This window comes from Theropithecus gelada, chromosome 12, assembly GCF_003255815.1.
Source record: "Theropithecus gelada isolate Dixy chromosome 12, Tgel_1.0, whole genome shotgun sequence".
NCBI classification, from domain to species: Eukaryota; Metazoa; Chordata; class Mammalia; order Primates; family Cercopithecidae; genus Theropithecus; species Theropithecus gelada.
The window spans coordinates 79567577-79573576 of NC_037680.1; the positions used below are offsets into that span (position 1 = coordinate 79567577).

The window sequence follows — 6000 nt, forward strand, 5'->3', positions numbered from 1 at the left end:
ATATAGTTTGGATGTTTGTCCCCTAAAAATTTCATGTTGATATGTGATCCCTAATATTGGAGGTTGGGCCTTCTGGGAAGTCATGGGGGTGGATTCCTCATCAATGGCTTGGTGATGAGTGAGTTCTTACTCTGTAAGTTCATGTGAGAGCTGGCTATTTAACAGAGTGTGGCACCCTTCCCTCTCTCACCATGCGACACCTGCTCCCCCTTCACCTTCCTCCATGAGTGGAAGAAGCCTGAGGCCCTCATCAGATGCAGGTGCTGCACCATGCTTCTTGTACAGCCTGCAGAACTGTGAGCCAAATAAACTGCTTTTCTTTATAAATTACGCAGTCTCAGGTATTCCTTTATAGTAACCCAAAATGGACTAACAGAGGTGCCAAAGCAATTCACTGGTGGAAAGGTTTGACTTTTAACAGACAATATAAGGACAACCAGATATCCATATGTCAAAAGAATTGCTCCCCAATTCTTAACTAACATCATTTACAAAGAGTAATTCAAAATGTGTAACAGACTTAAATGTAAAATTTAAAAACTGTAAAACTCCTGGCTAGGCGCAGTGGCTCACGCTTGTAATCCCAGCACTTTGGGAAGCCGAGGCGGGCGAATCACAAGGTTAGGAGTTCGAGACCAGTCTGGCCAATATGGTGAAACTCTGTCTCTACTAAAAATACAAAAAATTAGCTGGGCAAGGTAGCAGGTGCCTGTAGTCCCAGCTATTCAGGAGGCTGTGGCAGGAGAATCACTTGAACCTGGGAGGCGTAGGTTGCAGTGAGCTGAGATCCTGCCACTGCACTCCAGCCTGGGCAAGAGCGTGAGATTCCATCTCAAAAAACTGTAAAACTCCCAGAAGAAAAAATATTTGCAACCTTGGGGCAGACAATGATTTCTTAGACTATTTAAAACATTAATTATAAAAGAAAAAAAAATCAAGAAGTTGGATTATCACCAAAATTTAAAATTGTTATTTGAAAAACACAATTCAGAAAATGAAAATTTGGAGGAAACTTTTCATACATACACACACACATATGAACAGACCTGTGTTCTGAATATATGAAGAGTAATTATAACTGAGTAATAAGAAAATCTCATTTTAACAGATAAATTATTTGAGCAAACTAACAAAAGATATTCACATGCAGTCATGCATTAACTGTGGGAATATGTTCTGAGAAATGTGTCATTAGGTGATTTCATCATTGTGAGAACATCACAGAATGTACTTGTACAAACCAAATGTTATAAGCCTACCACATACCTAGGGGCTATTGCTCCCAGGCTACAAACCTGTACAGCATGTTACATACTGAATACTGTAGGCAACTGCAACACAATGATGGTAAGTATTTGTGTATCTAAACATGTCTAAACACTGAAATGGTACAATAAAAATACGCTATTACAATCTTATGTGACTACTATCGTATCTGTGGTCCATCATTGACCAAAACACCTTTATGCAGTGTACAACTATATACTAATGGCCATTAAGCATATAAAAATATATTCAACAACATTATTCATCAGGGAAACAAAAATTAAAACCACAAAGAGGTATCAGCACACCCCCATTTGATCTTGCTTAACAACCAATCTGTCAATTCAAAGTGCTGGCAACAATGAGGAACAACTGGAACCTTCATACATTGGTTGTGGGAATATAAAATGGGTATAACCACTTCAGAAAAAATTGAGTTTCTTGGAAACACACACAATCCAGCAATTGTATTCTTATTTACCCAAGATAAATGAAAAATATGCCCAAAGACCTGTAAATGTTCTTGGTAGCTTTATTCAAAATAGCCAAAAATTAGAATATCTATTAACAGGTGAACAAACAAATTATAGTAATAATGTGCAATGGAATACCACTCAGCAACAAAAAAACTACAAATCAAGTAATTAATGAGTAAGGGGTGTCTTTATGGGGTGATGAAAAAGTTTTCATACTAGAGAGAGCTGGTGATCTCACAATATTGTGAAAACAATAAATATCACTGAATTGTACACTTCAAAACAGTTGTTTGGGTTTGTTTAGTCAAAGTAAAAAAGAAAAAAAAGGCTAATTGTATGTTATGTGAATTTCCCCTCAAAAACAAAAAAACTTTTGATAAAAGCAAGAGCAGGAATGAATTCTCAACTCATGATGATACACCAATATACATCCACGATAATAGCTTAAATGACAAAGACTGACAACACCAAAACTGGTGAGAATGTGAGTAACTGGAACTCACATATTGCCAATGAAAGCATTAGACGGTATAACCATTTTGGAAAATGGTCTGGCAGTTTCTCATAAAACTAAACATGCTCCTACTTCGTGACCTAGCAATTCCACCACTAGGTATTTAAAGCTTTTGTGTGGGCAGAGATTTTCATCTGTTTGTGAGCAAATAGTGCAAGACACATAGTAGATACTCAGTAAGTATTCACCAAATGAACGTCTACTTGTTTTAGCATTGTAATAAAAAACTAGAAATAATCTAAGTATATTAATAAAAAGCTATACAGATAAAAATGTAGTATATACAGAATACTATATAAATAATCAAGGCTGGGCGCGGTGGCTCACCCCTGTAATCCCAGCACTTTGGGAGGCTGAGGTGGGTGGATCACCTAAATCCAGGAGTTTGAGACCAGCCTGAATAATATGGTAAAACCCCCATCTCTACTAAAACTAAGAAAATTAGCTGGGTGTGGTGGCATGTGCTTGTAGTCCCAGCTACTCGGGAGACTGAGACAGGAGAATTGCTTGAACCCGGGAGGCGGAGGTTACAGTGAGCAGAGATGGCGCCACTGCACTCCAGCCTGGGTGACAGAGCGACACTCCGTCTCAAAACAACAACAACAACAACAAAAAACATTTAAAACAAATATGTTAGTGGCTAGAACTATCAATATCAATCCAAATCAATTTTTAAAATAATACGGAGTGAGGCCAGGCGTGGTGGCTCACACCCGTAATCCCAGTACTGTGGAAGGCAGAGGCGGGCGGATCACGAGGTCAGGAGATCGAGACCATTCCGGCTGGCACGGTGAAACCCGGTCTCTATTAAAAATACAAACAATTAGCCAGGCGTGGTGGCAGGAGCCTGTAGTCCCAGCTACTTGGGAGGCTGAGGCAGGAGAATGGCGTGAACCCGGGAGGCGGAGCTTGCAGTGAGCTGAGATCCGGCCACTGCACTCCAGCCTGGACGACAGAGCGAGGCTCCGTCTCAAAAAAACAAAATAAAATAATACTTAGTGAAAAACACAAGTGCAGGCTATATGCAATATGATGTAACTTATTTAAAATTTAAAAATACATGCAATAATAGACACATATAAAATATAATTTAAAAAATACAAAACACAGATATCAACTCATGATGTTAAGTACCTGGTTATGGATGGGTGGGATGAGACTTCAACTTTATTGGAAATATTTTATTTCCTTATCTAAAAAAATACTAGAAATAAATACAACAAAATGTTAACAGTTGTTAATGTCAGCTGCTGTAAATATAGATATTGTGTTACTTTAGTCTATTTTTTATCTCAACTAAATTAGCAAAGGAATTTAAAAACCCTAGTGTTATATGCAAGTGAGTCAATAATGGCAAAATAACAATGAGATACATAGAAGGTGACTAACTTTTAATGGTGAATACTGGATCCAAGCACAAGTTTGAAAATTTTGATTTCCAAAAAAAAAAACCATAAAACTTAAGGGATGAATGAAAAACAGACAAAATGGAACAGGGCAATAAGAATATTATTAAATAAGAAAATCTACTTCGAACAAGGAAATCTTTCCAGTTACAGATATATTTAAAACTCTTTCACATATCCCATCTGTTGTTGTTAAAGAATGTAAAAAGGATAAAATTTTAAAGGAAGCACAGTGAGTACTGAAAAAGCTAAAGTATAAAAGAAAAAATGTAAATATAGGATAACACAATTAAATCACAAAGTTTGGCAGTATAGTAGAACAAGACAGTATATTATCCATTTTATATCTAATATTTTGATATCTGGTCCTAGTTCCGTAACTGGCATAAACTTTGTTTTATATTTTTTATGATATTTATAATAAAAAATACGGCATCCTACTTTTTCCACCCGTCTCATATTTGCAGTTTTTCCTCGTTGAACTGGCTGATCTCTGAGCACCCTTCTAACTCTAAAATTAAACTGGTAATTAGAACACTGCCTTCCACATAGCTGTTTCAATGACTAGAAAAACAATCATTTTGCACTATTAAATAGAGATTTCAAAGAATACTGGGTATGATAGGCACAGATAAATACTAAACGATTTAAAATTTTGGTCATATAAAAACACATACATACCATTCGGAGATGTTTACTCGGCCAGAAAATGTATAATTAACTCCTACTAAAGGTTGAGGCACCTGTGGCTATTCCATAAATACTGATGTGAAGATGATTAAAGTAATACCATCTTACAGTACGTCGCCTGAGTCAGAACCAAATAAATCAATACATAAATACTTTTGGGAAAAATAAAAACCATGGAAAAATGTTATCTTCCCAACAATCTATTTTACAGAGACCCATAGTTTATAACAGCCTTTATGCTGTGTGCATCAAGATCATCTATTACACAAAAACTGATTCCACCCCCTCTACTGGCAACGCCCCAGCACCGCGGGTGAGTTGCCAGGATGGACTCCCGGCTTTCCCCTCTCCGTCTTCCTTAGAGCATCAGGTATCTGACCACTGACATCACCTGGGCACCTGACCAGCTGACCCGCGTTTCCAGGAGCCAGATCTGTGCCGTGGGGCCGGGTTCAAGGCCTGGGGAACAGGATCTGTGCGCGGAGCCCCTCGTGGGCCCGTGCATTCTGCAGTTCAACCCAAACCGCACATTTACTATGTTTTGTTTTTCTCCATCGGTTGCCAATTAGTTTCTAAAGAAGATATTCCCATTACAAAATAATAGCGAAATAAAAATAAGCACCACGTGAAAAAGAGGCCAGCAGGGAGGCACCTGAGGGCTGTTTGGGTGATTGGCCGCCGCCTCTACTAGGAGCGACCTCCACCGCCGAGGGAAATTACCCAAATGAACCCCGGGCTGCCGCGCTCCTTCACTACAGCGAGCGTGGCCGGGAGGCGCCCTTCGGCCGCAGGGACCCAGTCACGCCAGAAACCGCTCCTTGCGGGTTTTGCCTGGTGGGAGGCCGGAAGAACCCCGAGCAGGGCCTCGCCTGGTAGAAGGCCGCAGGCAGCGGCCGGGGTCCCCGAGAGAACCAAGGAGGCCAGCAAGGACCCGAGAAGCCGCGCGCGCGCGCGAGTGGTCGGAGCCTCCCGCCGCGCCCCTGCCGCCCGGCGTCGCCATGGGAACCCAGGATTTGGCCTCCGGGCCTGACCGCCGCCTGAGGGGGAAGTGGGGAGGACGGGAGGCCGCAGACGCTTACCGGCGCCGCTCCTCCGTCGCCTCGGGTCGCGTTCGGCCGCGCGGAGATCCGTCCCGGCACGCGTTCCGGCCACCGCCCGCGAGCCCCGCGCCGACTCCGGGCCCTCCGGCAGCCAGTGCCCCTCCGCACCAGTGCGTGGAGGTGTCAGGCTCCCGCTGCGGGAGGCGGGAGATTTAAACCGCACGGCCTGGCGTCCGCCCCACTCGGGCGCCGGCCTGACCCCGCCACCGGCCCGACTGGGGACCGGCGCATCTCTCGGTCTGCTCTTGAATGAACTAGGGGACCCTCTCTATCCCTCCTTTCCCGATTTCCTCCTTACTTAATAAAGTGAGATGACAAACACCAAGCCGGTCAGAACATCCGAGGAGCTGAGGTGAGCTCTCTGAGGCGTGGGGAAGTGGAAGGCATTGGCCCGGGGCCCTCCCGGCTCCCTCCGAGCACCCCCACCCCCGGACCTGCCGGGCCTTGTGGGGCGGCTCCTCAGCATCTAACTCCCGTGTTAAAGATTTAAAGAGGTCTTAACAACCGTTCATAACCAATCTCAAATGTATATATCCGTATCCATAATG

General features: G+C 42.8%; 1 protein-coding gene across 1 annotated transcript in view; it reads right to left on the reverse strand.

Moving 5' to 3' along the window:
- The window catches only part of ICA1L (islet cell autoantigen 1 like), a 94741-nt gene extending 89237 nt beyond the window's left edge, over nt 1-5504 (reverse strand). Inside the window, exons 1-3 of the mRNA XM_025404607.1 lie at nt 5432-5504; nt 4344-4470; nt 3391-3460 (exon numbers count right to left, since the gene is read on the reverse strand). The gene's annotated coding sequence lies outside the window, so the exon portion shown is untranslated. The remainder of the gene's footprint in view (nt 1-3390; nt 3461-4343; nt 4471-5431) is intronic.
- Between the last annotated feature and the right edge of the window lie 496 nt (nt 5505-6000).